Raw genomic sequence first — 18,325 nt, 5'->3', positions numbered from 1 at the left:
TTCAGTTTTTAGGGTTTGAAGTTGTGCTCTTTTAACCCTTGTTGACCCTTTAAATTTCTGCTTCATCGAGTCCCAAATCTGCTTGGATGTATCATCGTTCAGAATGGTTTCCATAATTTCTCTGTCAATGGCTTGATAGAGATAATTCTTCACCTTCTTTTCTTTCAATTGCTGTTCTGCAATAACTTTAGTCTCTGCTTCTGATGGCTCTCTTCCTGTTGGAATCTCTGTTATTCCGTCTTCTACTAGGCTCCATAATTCCTTTGCTCGAAGGAAATTCTCGGATTTTTTACACCTTATTCTCCTCGAGTAATATTTTGGTTTATGTCATAAGATGTGGCTAAGTTTTACGTTGTTTTAGGCTGGCCGCCACAAACCTACCGCAACCCTCCTCATTTTTCCAGGCTCGGGACCGGCTGTAAATGCCACCAATTGACCGTCACAGGCGGAGTTACCTTCTTCATTTATTCAGTTTGAGAATAAAATGAGGGAAAACCGACTAATTTCGTTTGGCCGCATGTAAGAGGAGAGCGCTTGATGTGTCGGTTAGGAGGACTGAAGAGTGGCAAATGGATGTAACGGTGAGGGATAGAGGAAGACCTAAGAAAACTTGGAAGAGAGTGATTGAGAGTGATATGAGTTTATTGGGGATTGAGGAAAATATGGAAGTGGATAGGACAGAGTGGAGGGAGAGAATTTATGTCAGATTGATTTCACGGTTTAATATGATGGTTCATGTTAGCCAACTCAGAGTCATTTTGGGACTAAGGCTTTGTTGTTGTTGTTGCATTATCCTCCACTAATATCATCAAGATAAGTGGGATATTTGTTTGGCTTCACATCCTCCTGTTGTCTAACTTTGAAGACTATAGACTTTTAGGCAGATTTACCTTCTTCATTTATTCAATTTCTTTAAAATGTCTTTGGATTAAGGAATTTCCGGCAATTTGGAGTACATACACATTTATAGAATTAGTATTTACAAGCAAAAAACGTTCATAAACAGTTTCCAATTTTTCCAATTCATTAATACCAACTTCTTCTTCAATTGGGACTTATTTTGACTGCATTAACTTTGAAAATCGTTTTGCTCATCTTTGATTCCAACATAACAGGGTGTTGTAGATTATGAGTTGTTACCATATTTAGGTTTGTGGTGATTGAGGGTAGATTGCTCATAATATAGATAGCGATAGTTTTCATCCCAAGAAGATTGCAGATTTTCCTCGTGGGCAGTGAAATGATCTACTAATGGTCTATCCATTCAGATCCTAGTTATTGAGCATAACCAACTACTATCGATTTGTTTGGCGGTAGCCATTGTTTACAGATGCATACATTTTACTATGTAGGTTGAAAGCATAGGTTTGAGTATCATATCAATGCTTTTGGGTCCTAACCAAGAGCTTCCTGCAAATGTTGAAGCTGCAGTAAGTGATCATATTTTGGCTGCTGCATGTTTTTAAATAGTAACACAATTTAGTTTTAAAAGATTAGTCAATTTAGGTTTTCCTTCTCTACTGATTTGTTTACATTAAGAGACTAACAAATGGAGCAATCAGTTGAGATAGATTTTAGTAATTAATTTAAAGTGTTTTAGAATGTTTGGAAGTTACTTTTAGTATTTCTATAAATAAATAAGTTGCTTAAAGCCATATGAACAAAGACAATGGAAAAAAGAGAAATTCTTGATTCTTATATATTGAAGTTATGAATTCTTATATGTTGAACGTCGTATTCTTCCTGCAAATCTGATTTTGATATGGTTTATATAGGTTCTTCACCTGAGCAAAATTCTTCAAATGGACATAATTCAGATGACAAAAGAGATTACTTCAAATATATAAGGATTTCTTCTTCAAAAGAATTTTGATATGACTTCATCTTCGAAAGATTTCTCTGAATTGCAGCTTTCAAAGTCAAAATCTAATTGGGAGAAGTGGAAGATGAATGCCGTGGTAAATACCAAATTCGTGATTTCTCTTTGATAAAACTGTTGGAAATGGTTTGTGAACATTTCTTACTTGTAAATACTAATTCTATAAATGTGCATGTACTCCAAAATGCCCAATATTCATTAATGCCAAGCCATTTTAAAGAAACTGAAAAAATAAAGAAGGTAATTCTGCCCAAAAGTCTACAGTCTTCAAAGGTAAATTATGCTCTGGTTGATGGCAATAATTATCCATCCGCGGAAGGAAATGGAACTGTTCATGCAGCTCCAGAGGTAAACAGGTGCCTCTAGTGGTAACTGAAAGTTCTCCTGGGGATCTCGAGAGGCAATTTGGTCCCTATTGTACTCCAACCCATTAATTTATCAAACGGGGCTGCTGGCGAAACATCCTTTAACACAACCATATGGGTCTAGGTAGCCGTCTCAAAAGGCAAACATGCTTTAGATATTGGAGGTCAATGGAATGTAACAACACCAAGGTCCCAAGCGCACGCAGTTGATACATAGTTTATTATTTTTCAATCTCAACCTAACCACTAGGAAATGCCTTAGCATACAGTATAAAGCTGTTGTTGCAAGAGTCTCAATCAAAGGGCATGCCTTTTGAGAAACTGCTAACTAATCAAGTCCCGCCGCAGTCAACAGATAATAATACCAGCTATGCTGCAAATTTGTGTGCTGCTGATTCTAGCACTGTTTCAGATGATTATGATGATGACCATGACAGATGATGATGATGCACTGCCTGTTGAAGCCATATAAATATTTCATTTATCTCAATGATGATATTACTTGAGGAGAAGAAAGTGTAGAAATTCCCATGCTGGAATTGGTTTGAAAGTATTTACTTTATTTCATCAAGTTTGACATGTGAAGCCAAAGCTTAAATTAATTTAACTCTACCACAACCACATAAATAGTTATTAACAATTTAATCAAATAACCTTAGATCTTTAACCAATTAAACTAATAGGCTACCGTTAAAATTCGGAATTTTAAATCTTAAACAAGCAACCAAACGTCGTCCATCATATATGTTTCTCAGTCATCAAATCCTATGTTTCCATACTTATTATCCTAATCAATTTAAACCCACTATTAGAATATGTATTTAGTTATCATTTATCTGTATCATTCTGTTATTTATCTCTAGCCTAAAATATAGGTTCAGTTGTTGACTATAGTCGTTCACTGCAGAGTGAACTGTATTCTGTATAAATACTAAACTTCATATCAATAACAATCACTGAGAATCATATTGTTACATGGTATCAGAGACCTAACTCTAACCCTAATCTTCCCTCTTTCTTTCCCACCTTCACCGAGACACCACCTTCCTCCTCCCATATACGGCCGCCACCGTCGCCGTTACTGATTCCGGCCACCTTCTTCTACCGATCCAGAAAAACCGAAACACCACCTCCCTCTTCCCATCGCAAATCATGAGCACCAAACAAAATTCCACAACCGGTACCCCGCCCAACACAAACTCGTACATGAATAACACAGGCACAAACCCTAATCACCATCCTTCCCTCACTGTCTCCAACATATCTACCTTTATAAAAATAACCATCGACATCGAAAAAGGGCATTATCCTACTTGGGCTGCTCTATTCAAGCTCCATGCCAAGGCATTCTAGGTCCTGGACCATATATTTCCTCCATCACCCACAAACCCTTCCGCCAATACTCTCCAACAATCCAACCCTGATCTCTGGTTGATGCCGTTGTTCTTTAATGGATCTATAGCACCATCTCCTTCGACCTTCTACATACTATTATTGAAGCCGGCTCCACAGCCACCAGGACCTGGAGTCGTCTACAAAAGATTTTCTCAGACAACAAAAATTCCCGAGCTCTCTTTCTCCAATAAGAGTTCTCCAAAACCAAGCTTAGTGACTATTCTGACATCTCCACCTACTGTCAGCACCTCAAATCCCTGTGTGATCAATTATCAAATGTGGATTGTCCGGTTACCAATGATCAGATGGTGTTACAGCTTATATCCGGTTTGACTGAGGCATATGATACCGTTGGTACTCAAATTGGACATGGGGATCCTCTTCCCTCTTTTTAGAAAGCTCGATCCATGCTTATTCTAAAGGAAACAGCTCGTGCCCGCAAGAATCCTCCTACATCTGAACCCGTTGCATTGACTGTATCGTCTGTTGACGCTGCTGTTGTGCCATCGCACCACTCCTCATCCCGACTCGTGCAATATCGCGGCTCCTCCTCTTACCGCGGCGGCAGACATAGTGGCCATTCCTATCGCGGCAGAGGCGGTCGACACCACTACTGGTCGTCTTAGCCACCACATTATCGCCCTGCTACCCTTCCTCCTTGGGGATATACCTACCCTTGGGCACCACCGCAACAATGGGCAACTCCTCCATGCCCTTATCCTACATCAGGGCGGCATCCATCACAATCTGGTATTTTAGGACCTCGTCCTCACATGCAGCAAGCACACCTTCATATGGAATCACCATCGTATGTGCCTACCGATATTGCAGAAGCTATGCACACCATGACACTTGCTCCACCTTCTGATCAATGGAACATGGACACTAGAGCTACTTCACACATGACAGCCGACAAAGGTACACTCACCTCTTATTTTAATTCGAGCCTCAATGAAAATATAATTGTTGGTAATGCATATTTAGCTTCTAATCATCACCTTTTAAAGTTAACCAATGTTTTGCATGCACCTCACCTTATCAAAAATCTTATTTCCGTCCGTCAATTTACTAAAGATAACCAAGTTTCTGTGGAATTTGATCCTTTGGGGTTTTCTGTGAAGGATTTACAGACGGGCACTATTATCATGAGATGTAAAAGTGCCGGCGCCCTATATCCAGTCACCTCTAGCTCCCACAATTCATTGTCGTCTTATTATGTTTTTACTGTTTTATCTTCCGCCGTTTGGCATAATAGATTAGGACATCCAGGGCTTCCTGTTTTGAACGCCCTGCTCAATAAAAATTTGATTTCTTGTAATAAAGTTAAGGATGTTTCTGTTTGTTCTTCATGTACTAATGGAAAAGAAGTAAAATTATCTTTTCAGTCCTCCAACAATTTTGCTTGTATGCCATTCGATTTAATTCATAGTGATATATAGACATCACTCGTTCTTAGCTCGGGTAGTCATCGTTTTTATGTATTATTTCTAGATTCTTACACCAATTTTCTATGGACCTTTCCGTTAGCCCACAAATCACAAGTCTATTCAGCTTTTCTTATTTTTGGGTCATATGTTCGAACTCAATTTGAAAGAGAAATTAAGGTTTTTCAGTGTGACAATGGGGTGAATTCAATAATAATTCCTTTAAACAATTTTGTCAAACTAATGGAATGCAATTTCGTTTCTCATGTCCATACACCTCACCTCAAAATGGCAAATCAGAACGCACCATTCGCACTATTAATAATATGATTCGAACAGTAATGCATCATGCCTCCATTCCTCTTAAATTCTGGCAACATGCTCTCGAATTAGCGACTTATCTTCTAAATATATATCCTCACAAAGTTCTAGGATATCAATCACCTACAAAAATTTTGTATAATCAGGAACCTACCTATTCTCCCTTGCGCATCTTCGGATGCCTTTGCTTCCCTCTAATTCCATCCCAAACACGAAATAAGCTCGAGTGTCGCTCTTATCCATGTGTATTCTTAGGCTATCCACCTAATCATCGAGGATATAAGTGTCTGGACATGTCTAGGAATAAGTTAATCATCTCCCGCCATGTCGTTTTTGACGAATCGACACTTCCGTTTTCCACCGCGCCTCTCAATTGCGCTTCTCCCCCATAAATTCCTGCCGAGTCGGACAGTAATTTACTACCCGCTGTCCACTTTCGAACTCCTACTCCCCATTCATCAGTCATCAGCCTCGAGTCCATCGCGTCACCCTTATCTGTCGCGTCGAACTCAGTAGCGTCGTCCATGTTACCTGTCGCTCCATCCAGTCCAAGCACTTCGTCCGCGTCATCTACCCCTAAGTCAAGTCGAGTCAGTCCGTTCATGTCGTCTGCTGTCCCATCGAGTCTAAATAGCCCGTCCGTGTCGTCTCCCGTCTCGTCACATAATCTCAGTCCATCCGCATCTTCATCTGCGAGCACAGTGCAAACGCAATCCTCCGAGTTAGTATCGTCTTCCATATCCTCCTCTAATGCATCACAAACACCTTCTGCTACTTCTGCCCCCTTCCTCAATTACAAGTTCCTAATACTCATAAAATGACCAGAAGGGCCCAACATGGAATACACAAACCCCGTCGAATGCTAAATCTCTCCACTCTAACACAACCTACCATATCTCTGATTCCAAAAACACCTTCGCTTGCATTAAGTGATCCAAACTGGATACAAGCCATGACTGATGAATTTGAGTCTCTTATTGAAAATAAGACGTGGGTACTTGTACCCCGTCTGAAATGTGCTAATATTATTCGTAGTTGGTGGATTTTCAGGCACAAAACGATATCAGATGGCTCCTTTGAGCGATATAAAGCAAGATTGGTTGGAAATGGGTCCGGACAGTTGGCAAGAGTTGATTGTGGTGAAACATTTAGCCCTGTGGTTAAACCAGCTACTATTCGTACTGTCCTCAACATAGCTTTGTCTAAAAATTGGAAAATTCTGTAATTAGACGTCAAAAATGCCTTCTTGCATGGGGATCTTAATGAAATAGTTTACATGCATCACCCATTGGGGTTTCGGGATTCCAGGTATCCTGATCATGTCTGTCTGCTACAGAAATCATTGTACAGCCTCAAGTAGGCTCCTCAGGCCTGGTATCATCGGTTTGCTAATTTGTCATCAAAATCGGTTTCACAAATAGCATCTCTGACAGCTCATTATTTGTCTACAGGCAAGGCTCTGACACGGCATACATCCTTATGTATGTCGATGATATAGTGCTAATAACCTCTTCTGACACACTTTAGGCTTCCGTAATGTCCCAATTAAGCTCCGAATTTGCAATGAAAGACTTGGGCCCTCTGCATTATTTTTTAGGCATATCAGTGACTCACTCTCCTGGCTCTCTATTCCTATCTCAGCGGAAGTATGCTTCCGAAATAATTGAAAAAGTCGGACTCAGCTCGTGCAATTCGGCTACCACTCCGGTTGACACCAAGAAAAAGCTCAGTATCTCTTCTGGTTCTGCTTACCATGACCTCACCGAATACAGACGATTGGCTGGTGCACTTCAATATCTCACCCTTACCGGACCTGATATTTCATACGCGGTTCAACAGATATTCCTGTTCATGCACAACCCCAAAACTACACACATGGTTGCCCTTAAACGCATCCTCAGGTATGTTCAGGGCACTCTTGATTTTGGCCTCACACTCCTAGCATCTTCTCCCAACCAATTGATTTCATACACGGATGCCGATTGGGCAGGCTGTCCCGATACTCGTCGATCAACATCAGGCTACTGTGTATTCCTAGGGTACAATCTAATCTCTTGGTCAGCAAAAAGACAGCCAACAATGTCCCGTTCCAGCGTAGAGGCCGAATATCGCGGTGTTGCCAACGTCGTGTCTGAGACATGCTGGATACGCAATCTACTTTTAGAACTTGGCTGTCAGATTCAGAAATCTTCAATAGTGTATTGTGACAATGTCAGCGCAGTGTATCTAACAGGCAACCCGGTTCAGTACCTGTCACACCCGACCCTAGACGACCTCAATCGGCATCGGGCGTGAAATAGAAAGATTATAATCAACACCTAGGAGTCTCCAATTTATTCCAATATCATAATATCATATTATATTACAATTGAACTACCAAAGTTCTAACCATAATTCTAACAATAAGCAGCCAACCTCCAAACCTCACCTAATCGGTCGGTAACCTTCTCTATATCCTGTACTTTATCACCTAAAAACATTAAAACATTTAAAAAACGTGAGACAAAAATCTCAGTAAGAAACTATCAGCTATAAAAACCAACTTTACTTAACATAGCTACATATATACATTTAGAAAGGGATTTAATCAAATGTAAAACCTTAAATCAAAATCAATCATAACCGAAAACATAATCCAAATGAGCTTAAAACATTGAATCCATCCTCGAGTTTCTCCCCTTAAGTATCAATACATAACCACATATCACTACAACAAATGAGCACTTGTGCCACAGTTAAAATCGTGGCACAAGTTTAAAATTTCTATGGCTACACTACATAGCCACAGAAATTCTTCCGTGGCACAAGTGATCGTGGCTAACTAGTTGCCACGGAAATATAATGGTCATGGCATAAATGAGTTCTTATGCCACGGGAACGTCCGTGGCTAATCACATCATTTTGCCACGGATAAACTCGTGGTAAGAATAAAATACATCTGGCAAGTAATAGCAACCCGTGGCAATCAACCCAACATAGCCACGAGCAAAACCGTGGTAAAAGTAAAATAATTATGGCTAGAAATCTTGTTTAGCCACGAGCATAACCGTGGCAAAATAGAACCTCTAGCTAGAAATTTTGTTTAGCCACAAGCATAACTATGGCAAAAATAGATTCATTGTGGCTGTAAAGATTTCCTAACCACGAGCATCATCGTGGCAAACATAATCAGTGGTAATTTATTTTTAATTTATTATTATTATTATATGATCTTTTGAATGGAGGAAGCTCATTAAAATCAATATAAAAGTGAACAAAGACTCAAATTTCAACCAATCTTGTCAAAAATAATATTTATTAATTAAACATGAATCTTTCTAGATCCATCCAATAAAAATCTCAACAGGAAAAGAAATCTATCAAAAGTATCCAATATAAATTTTTCCCCATCAGTACCATACAAATAATAATAGAAGAAATCATAAGAAAAAATGAGATTCGCAGCAAGCTTCCAAAGATTGGAGTTACCCCACTCGTAGTTGAAGAAACCAAATGGTTTAATTCACCAACTATTACAAAATCAACAATCAAAGTTAAGACAATATTTATATATATTAATATTACGAACGCAATTCAATAACTGCAGATGCAACCAAATCACTTACAGGCTGACTAGTTAAATTTAACCACAGATATTACACTAGATTAGAGTATATTTTAATTCCAAATAAATGAAAAGGTTAGCTACCTCAACAAAAACGACTCATATAAAATCCTACAAGTCAGCTAGCTCAACTACAAAGTTTGTTTCCTCAACTAACAAAATCCTACGTGCACTCTGTAATTTTAAAGTAAAAAACAACATGAACATCAACGACAACAATAACATAGAAATGCAAGGATAAACATTGATCCAAAGACTCAAAAGCAGTCCTAAAGAGTAAGATGTAAACCTTGTCAATTGAGAAATACAAGAAGCCTCCTATTGAATGAGTAACATAAAAACCAAAGCTTGTTTCCACTATGCAAAGCCATGCTGGACCATATGTGGTGTCAAATTCCTGCAACATTACATGCACACAAAAATGTATAAATCAAACTATGTATTCCGACATCTGGAACTAGTTCTGTAAACAGAATTGGAAACATGTTTTGCTAATACCATTAAGAAACAATTGATTACAATACTGTCAAGGCATAAGCCCAATAACATATAAAACAACCAGAAATAGAAAAGTTCTATAATGATTTAGATCCACCGCATCTTATTTCTTAATATCAATTATCTTTTCATGTAAATGTATGTTCTTTTTTGCCCTTTTCTTTGGCTTTTGGATTAAATGGTTACTTGACATTATACCAGATCCACAATAGACATTAGTTAGAGAAATAAAAGGTGAAACTAAAAAAAGGACCAAGCACATATGAATCCTTTAGGAACTTGTGTTCCATAGAAATTAAGAAGCAAAGTCATTGTAATAGGAATCTCAATAGTAATGCACAGAAACTACCTTAATCATACTCCAAAGGCAAATAACATCTTCCATATCCATAAAACCAAACATGCCAATGCAGCAAAGGTGCTTCGGATGAAAACCTGTTTGAATATTCCACAAATCATCCAATAAAAAGAATAAAAGGAAGAGACGAAAGACGCACCAAATAGGGCCCGTCAAGTTCGTGAGCTCCGTCGCAACTCCAAGTGAGCATCCAAGGTCAAAGGGGACGGAGACTATGCTCTTCCATTAATAGGTTCACTATGGTTCTGATTGCAAAGGTTTTCACATATTAACACCTGATTGTAAAAGGTATTCTGTTAGAAGTCAAAACTATTGAGCAAAGGGAAAACAGAAGCAATAATCATTCAATCAATCACAGAACTTACTTGTCATTCAGTATGGATGACACAAATTGAGCAACCATTATGAGTCAAAGAACAATTTTCACTATATTATGAAAACAAATAGAGCATTGAAGTGCATAATGACACAAATAACACGACTTATTTGACATAATTATTATTTAACATGAGTATGACATACACCAATCCGAATTGTGAAGGAAAACAGAATGAAATGAAATGAATTTTTTGTGTTTATGGATGTATTAATTCAGAGTGTAAATAAGTTCCAACTTAAATTGCCCAAGAAAAAGATTGATCCACCTCAAACCAACAAATATTGAAGCAAAAGTTAAAAGAAACAACCTTTCAGAGTGTCTCTAAACAAAATGCTATACAAAATTAACAAAATTAAGAATAAGGAATTGCTTATTTTGAGGCAGAGTAGGCTGATTTATAATCAATCTGCTATTGGACATGAAACAGACATGAAATGAACACGGACATGAAACGCAAAAATGCTACTAAAGAGGAGTGTCCGTGCAACATAGAAAGCATCTGTACAAAACTTGGGAATCTGCACAGAAGAAAATGCTTCCTTTTTATTCTGCCCCCTAGAAAGCAGTCAACCCTCGGTATATATCCACTTGCAAACCAGAAATCATTTTGGTCTGTGCTGCTTCATATCTAGTTTGGCTTGAGTTTTGAAGGATTCCACACCTTATGTGACTTTTTTCTTACTCTATATCTACTTTTTCTTGTGATCATTTGCTACAGTATTCTATGTCGACGAAACAGTAACCACAACTCTGATTCTTTTCATCTCACTTTACTAAACTTTATCTCTTGTTTATATGCTATCCATACCCATATGATAATATACTAGTCAAATCTTTCAATTTTTGAAGGCCTAATAAAATAATCCAGACAAAAAGATTTAAATTTGATGACTAAAGCCTGATTTTCCAATTAGTTGCAATTTTAGAAAATTGACAAATTGGAAAAGGAAAAAAAAAAGGAGGCCCTAAAGACTAGAATCCTCTTTTTCATGATTTTTCACAAATTTTTTTTCTTTTTGCTATTTGGCAAGTTCCTAGGGCAAAAGGTTCTTTCACTGTAAAATAGAAGGTTAGCTTAAACTGGCCAATTTGTTATAATTTTAGCCAAAGGGTAAAATTTGGCAAAATAATATTTTTTTATTCATATAGTACTTCTAATTTTTTTTATCTACGACTTTTAAATAACAAAAACTAAGGGGAACTTTTTTTTTTCCAATTCTAATAACTTCTTATATTATTGAAAAGAAAATGATTACTTAAGTTTTCAATATATATTATTGTTTTGTAATTTTGTAAAAATGACAAAAGTGACTTTTTATGAAAATTTTCCCGATACATTGCTGTTCAAATTCAATTTGCATTAGTTTTGCTAAAAGCACAAATAATGCTAAAGTTGTCAAAGCAAGAAGTTTTTATTAAATTTAAAATGTATGGAAAAAATTTCAGCCTAGGGTTTGTTAATTTTATACTTTGGCTAAAATTCCAGCCACTCAGCCAACTAGAGCTAAAACTGCTAAAATTAGAGGCTAGAGTAAACAACAACAACAACAACAAAGCCTTAGTCCCGAAATGATTCGGGGTCGGCTAACATGAACCATCATATAAAACCGTGAAAATCAAGTCGTGTCAGCGACACAGATTCGCTCCCTCCACTCCGTCCTATCCACTACCATATTTTCCTCAATTCCCAATAAACTCATATCACTCTCGATCACCCTCCTCCAAGTTTGCTTAGGTCTTCCCCTACCCCTCACCACTACATCCCTTTGCCACTCTTCGGTTCTCCTAACCGGCGCATCAAGCGCTCTACGTCTCACATGGCCAAACCACCTTAGTCGGTTTTCTCTCATTTTATTCTCAATAGATGTAACCCCTACTTTTGTCCTAATTATTTCATTACGCACCCGGTCCTTTCTCGTGTGACCACACATCCATCTCAACATACGCATCTCCGCCACCGACATCTTATGGATGTGGCAGTGTTTCACTGCCCAACACTCCGTACCATATAACAATGCTGGTCTAATTGCCTTCCGGTAGAATTTTCCCTTCAATCTATTAGGCATGCCGGGATCACAAAGGAAACCCGTAGCACTCTTCCACTTCGACCAACCAGCTTTAATCCTATGGGCAACATCTCCATCTACTTCTCCATCCGTTTGGATAATAGATCCTAAATACCGGAAGCAATCCGAGGCCTGAACAACTCTCCCATCTAGGGTGATTGTCCCTGCCTCCCTACTCCTACGGCCGCTAAACTTACACTCCAAATATTCTGTCTTACTTCGACTCAACTTAAAGCCTCTAGATTCTAGAGTTTGCCTCCATAGTTCCAACTTCATCTCCACTCCTTCTTTCGTCTCATCAACCAACACAATATCATCTGCAAACAGCATGCACCATGGTATACCATCTTGAAGTGAACTTGTTAGTTCATCCATAACGATGGCAAAAAGAAATGGGCTTAGTGCGGAACCTTGATGCACTCCAATCGTAATAGGAAACTCTTCAGTTTTCCCAACACTAGTACGTACACTCGTGCATACTCCCTCATACATGTCCTTTATGATGTCAATATATTTCCGCGAAATGTCTTTCCTTATCAAGGCCCACCAAAGTACTTCCCTTGGTACCTTATCATATGCTTTCTCCAAGTCAATGAAAACCATATGCAAGTCTTTCTTCTTATTTCGATAGTGCTCCATTAATTGTCTCATTAGATGGATGGCTTCCATAGTTGATCTTCCCGGCATAAAGCCAAACTGGTTTTCCGAGATCTTCACCGTCCTCCTTAGCCTTTGTTCAATCACTCGCTCCCAAAGTTTCATAGTGTGACTCATTAATTTGATTCCCCGATAGTTGGCACAATCTTGGACATCGCCTTTGTTCTTATACAAAGGGATTAAGGTACTTTTCCTCCATTCTGATGGCATCTTATTGTTTCTCCAAATTTTGTTGAAGAACGTCGTCAACCATTCGATTCCTCTTTCTCCCAAACATCTCCAAATCTCAATAGGGATGCCATCAGGTCCTACTGCTTTCTTCAACTTCATCTTACTTAATGCCATTTTGACTTCACCCTTTTGAATTCTCCGCAGGCATTCATGATTTATCATATCGTGATGGATACTTATATCTCCAACATCTTGTTGGCGATCTCCATTAAATAAGTCATCAAAATAGGACCTCCATCGTTCCTTGATATCCTTATCTCCAACTAGGACTTTCTGGTCCACATCCTTCACACATTTAACTTTTCCGAGATCTCGCGTCTTCCTATCTCTCATCCGAGCAATTCTATATATGTCTCTTTCCCCTTCTTTCGTATCCAATCTTGTATACAGATCCCGATTCACCTTTGCTCTAGCATCTCGTATGACCTTCTTTACTTCCCTTTTAGCCTCTTTGTATTTTTCGTAGTTCTCGTCACTCCTACATTTCCCCAATAGTTTATAGGATTCTCTCTTACTCTTTACTGCTTGTCGTACTTCTTCTGTCCACCAAGATGTGTCCTTACCCGGTGGCATGCTACCTTTAGATTCCCCTAGAACTTCCTTCGCTACTTCCCTTATACTATGCTCCATCTTATTCCATATTGAATCTATATCTGAATCCATATTGCAAGTCCAAATATCTTTTTTGGTCATCTCATCCACAAATTTTTGTTGATTCTCCCCTTGCAATTTCCACCACTTAATCTTAGTCTCTACTTGAGGTGTTTGTTTTCTTATACATTTCCTACTTCGAAAATCTAGCACCACTACTCTATGTTGGGTTGTCGTACTCTCACCAGGGATCACCTTACAATCAATATAACTCTTTCTCCAAGCACTCCTTACTAAGAAGAAGTCAATTTGGCTCGCATTACCGCCACTCCGATAAGTCACTAAGTGGGATGTTCTCTTCATAAACCATGTGTTCATGATACTCAAGTCATAGGCTGATGCGAATTCCAAAATATCATTTCCTGCTTCATTCTTATCTCCAAAACCATACCCTCCATGAACACTCTCAAACCCATCTCGCCTAGAACCCACGTGTCCATTGAGATCACCCCCTAGTACCATTTTTTCATCCCTAGGAACCTGTTGCACCACTTCCTCTAAGTCATCCCAAAAAGCTTGTCTTATAGACACATCTAATCCTATTTGTGGCGCATATGCACTAATGACATTCACAACCTCATCCCCTATCACTAGCTTAACACTCATAATTCTATCGCTCTTCCTAGACACCGCTACTACCTCATCAATATACTCCCTATCAATAAGAATACCTACTCCATTTCTACCCTTATCCTTTCCTGAGTACCAAAGCTTATAACCCCAAGGAGCTATCTCTCTAGCCTTGGCTCCAACCCACTTGGTTTCTTGTAGGCATAATATATTTATTCTCCTCCTCTTCATAACATCTACAATTTCAGCTAATCTTCCTGTCAAAGAACCTATGTTCCATGTCCCAAAGCGTAACCTACTACCCTTACCCCTACCCCTACCATTACCGTGGACTAGCTTATTTACCCGCAACCCTTGCATATTTGACACCACCCCCGGGTCCTGGGGTGGCGCGCCGCTTCGGGGCGACGACCTAGCAACCCTTGCACATTTATCACTACACCCGGGTCTAGGAAGTGCAGCGCGTCGCTGAGTAGGGAACGCCCCAACGGTATTTATATTATGGTTCATGTCATAAGATGTGGCTAAGTTTTACGCTGGCCGCCACAAACTTATGAAGAGGTATGGCTTTTTCTAGGCAATATGCCGAATCAGTGTATTCACCCTCCAATTCAATAAATCAAATATAAGCAGGTTTGCAGACTATGAATAATGACCCTACCTTTAAAACAATCCTATCCTAAGTGAACCATTCAAACCTCCTTAATTCATCTACAAACTGTAAGGATAGTCACAAACTTTACAATCACAAACCTAAGTTATCGCTTTTTACCTGATATGCAGCTTGCTTAACATAAAATATCGTATATCATACTGGAGGGAAGATAGAAATCACCACAAAGTTCTTACGCCAACCCTTTCACATTTTGCTTGGTCTCTTTTGTAAAAAAAAAATCTAAACCTATGATAATTGTTGGGTGTTAGTGGCTTCAAAATTGTTGACATGATGTTTATACATAAACAAGTAATGTCTAACAATTGGAAAAATGTTGGGAGTCAACCATAGTTGTTAAAGGCGCGTCTCAGACGCACCTCAGTCAAGGCTCGAGGTCTTGAGCCTTGAACCCAGAAAACGAGGCTATATACAAAAGGCTCTTGCCTCGCTCGCATCTGGGAGCCTGGTCCAACATTATGTAGGAGCCACTCAACATGCCCCAGTTATCCACTTACTCCTCACCATGTGAGACACCTAGGTTTTTCACTTTATAAAATTTGCAGACTAAGAAAAAGTCACAACAAGACATCAGGAAGGAGGAGCACCCACGACAGGACAAAGACAAATTGGTTTAATAAGCAACCACACATAAAGTAACATCATATTATTACATCATACAATCAATTAAGATCTAATTAAGCAGCAAATACTTCAAACTAATCATAAGCCAATAATTAAGGTGTTGATTAGGATATTTAACTTAGATATACCTTGGAAATGAGGACATTAATTTCAGCATGCTTGTTATCCCAGACAAACTCATTGATGGTATCTCCAGCATGCAACATGACCTCGTTCTTAATTATGTATTCTCTGTATTGGCACCGGTGTGAGGCCTTGTGCAACCATACTTCTCCATAGAGCAACTTATCCTGTAAATTTTTTATTACTAAATCAGTGATGTTCTTCATTATGATAGTCATATAACGGCTATGGGTTAGTGTTATTACCTGGTAACCATTCACATCACACTAAAAAGGGCGATCCACTGAATGTAGGCTACTACTGTGTAATGTTTATCAGCAAACTCCAACACCTATTGGGTTTTGCATCCTCAATAAGTTGTTTATCCTCATTCCATTTATGAATCAATTAGTACAAGTCTAATTTATCCTTATTCCATTTATAACTGTCGAATTGAAACACACTTTAAATTAATTGCAGTTTTTGAAAATTTGCCAACATTAATCACAATTCATGGAGTCTCATAATAACACTTAACTTCACCAGTATATAAAGCAACTACCCTCGTAAGGCAAAATAAGCAAAACAAGTCTTTACAATTGATCATAGATTATAGTTTGATTTACCACATTATAGAAATTAATACTAAAACTACAATCAGCATTTCAACCATGAAACTATGCCTATTCTACGGAATGTAAGGTTTTAAATTGACAATTAGATAGTTAAACAAATAGGAGGCTATAATGAAGAGCCGGATAAAGTATAATCCATCACGGAAACTAAAACATAAAAGATACCTGAGCTAAAGCAGCGGTGGTACAGGGAGCAGCACTGTAGAAGTAGCAGAGGAGGCAAGGTAGAGGAGAGAACAAATCGAGTTGGAGATTCGTTTTTCCATTCTGGTGGCCAGATCTAAAAAGGTAGAGGAGAAAAAATGAAGTAGGATAGAGAGAAATCTGGAGGATATAAACGATGAAATGGAGTGGCAGTATGGTGGTGAATGGCATAAGCCGTTGAAGGGGAGGAGGTGGATCAGACTGTTGGCGATGGTGCGAATTTCTGGATTAGGTGAAGCAATGGAGAACCCTAGGTCTGAATTTGGCGTAAAGAGAAAATTTGGGGAAAGTCTAAATCTGTAACCTTGAAATATTGGGGAAAAAATTGGGGGGAAGGGAAAGAGGCAAAAAAATTCGTGAAAAAGAGGTGAAATGAAGAAAGGCCTAATACATCACCAGCTCCCTAAACTTGTCCATAATAGTAGATTGGCTCCCTCAACTTTACAAGTGTCTCATCAGGTGCAAAAATACCCCTAACGTCTAAAATGGTGCAATTTTACCCCTAACATTAGTAGCCAAGAGCAAATTTATAAATTTGGTTAATTTTTTGAATTTTTTTGGCAAATTCGTACAAAAGTCAGTATTTTTTTTTCACATCCCAACATATATTTATGATTTGTTACTGATAAAATAACGCATGTGTGAAGTGTATATGGAAAGATTCATGACCGAAAAGACAGTTTGATGAATTATTTCTCAAATTAACCCAATTTATCAATGTTAGAGGTAAATATGCTATTGGCTTCCAACATTAGGGGTAAAATTACACCATTTCAAACGTTAGGGTTAAAATTACTCCTGACCAAAAACGTTAGGGGTATTTTTCCACCTGAGTCTGAGTTAATATTATGGTTTTTGTATTTAGTTGTTACATAATAAGCAAGTTTAGGGAGCTGGTGAGACACTTGCAAAGTTGAGGGAGCTAATCAATTTTTATGGACAAGTTTAGGGAGCTGGTAGTACGAAATAAGCAAGTTTAGGAAGCTGGTGAGACACTTGCAAAGTTCAGGGAGCCAATCTACTATTATGGAAAAATTCAGGGAGCTAATTATGTATTAAGCCGTGAAGAAATAGTGAGCGGAAAATTTAAGTGAAATTGAATGTATTATTAAATAAAATAGTGAGAATAGTAAGTGAAAATTTTGCTACATAATAAATTATTGTTTGCCACCAAATAAATTACATGTGGCATTAGTAAGTTTATGCCACGCTTAAACTTTTCCCGTGGTATAAACAAGTTCAGCCACACAAAAAAAAAATACCGTGGCAAGATTCGTGGCACAAATATATGTTTGCCACGGAATAAACTTAACCGTGGCATAAATACATCAAGTGATCAAAAGTTTATGGTGGAATCCATCTTTCCCGTGGCTAACTAAAAATATGCCACGAATTTTACATTCTCGTGGCATGATTCATGGCACAAGTGCTCATTTGTTGTAGTGTATATAATCGAGACGTCTCTTAACATTGCCTATCCCATATGGTCTTAGCCAACACTTCGCTGCCATATAGGTCTTCACACTGTGTACACAGGCCATGTCCTTCACTGAACATGGTCTTCAAATATAAAACCACCGATCCACATAACTCTCGATGGATATAAAATCATAAAATCATAACGTGCTCAAATTTCCTTTCACAATCAAATTCCAAACTATTTCATAACCATAAATCATTTGGCTTCAA

The 18,325-nt window shown here is 38.3% G+C and overlaps 1 long non-coding RNA gene across 5 annotated transcripts; it reads right to left on the bottom strand.

The window, feature by feature from the left end:
* Nucleotides 1–8,715: 8,715 nt before the first annotated feature.
* LOC136225744 (uncharacterized) lies at nt 8,716–16,960 on the bottom strand. 5 transcript variants are annotated; one of them, XR_010687278.1, is made up of 6 exons: nt 16,598–16,960; nt 16,064–16,242; nt 15,824–15,985; nt 9,836–10,119; nt 9,278–9,385; nt 8,716–8,893 (listed from the first exon to the last, which is right to left on the bottom strand). It is a non-coding gene; the product is annotated as an uncharacterized lncRNA (long non-coding RNA). The 5 variants fall into 5 exon arrangements; XR_010687279.1 differs by having other exon boundaries at nt 9,278–9,921; nt 9,984–10,119; XR_010687280.1 differs by having other exon boundaries at nt 9,278–9,907; nt 9,984–10,119.
* Between the last annotated feature and the right edge of the window lie 1,365 nt (nt 16,961–18,325).

The sequence above is a fragment of the Euphorbia lathyris genome, chromosome 4 (assembly GCF_963576675.1).
Source record: "Euphorbia lathyris chromosome 4, ddEupLath1.1, whole genome shotgun sequence".
NCBI lineage: Eukaryota > Viridiplantae > Streptophyta > Magnoliopsida > Malpighiales > Euphorbiaceae > Euphorbia > Euphorbia lathyris.
The sequence above is the reverse complement of the archived record's forward strand: the minus strand, read 5'-3'. Positions and strand labels throughout refer to the sequence as shown.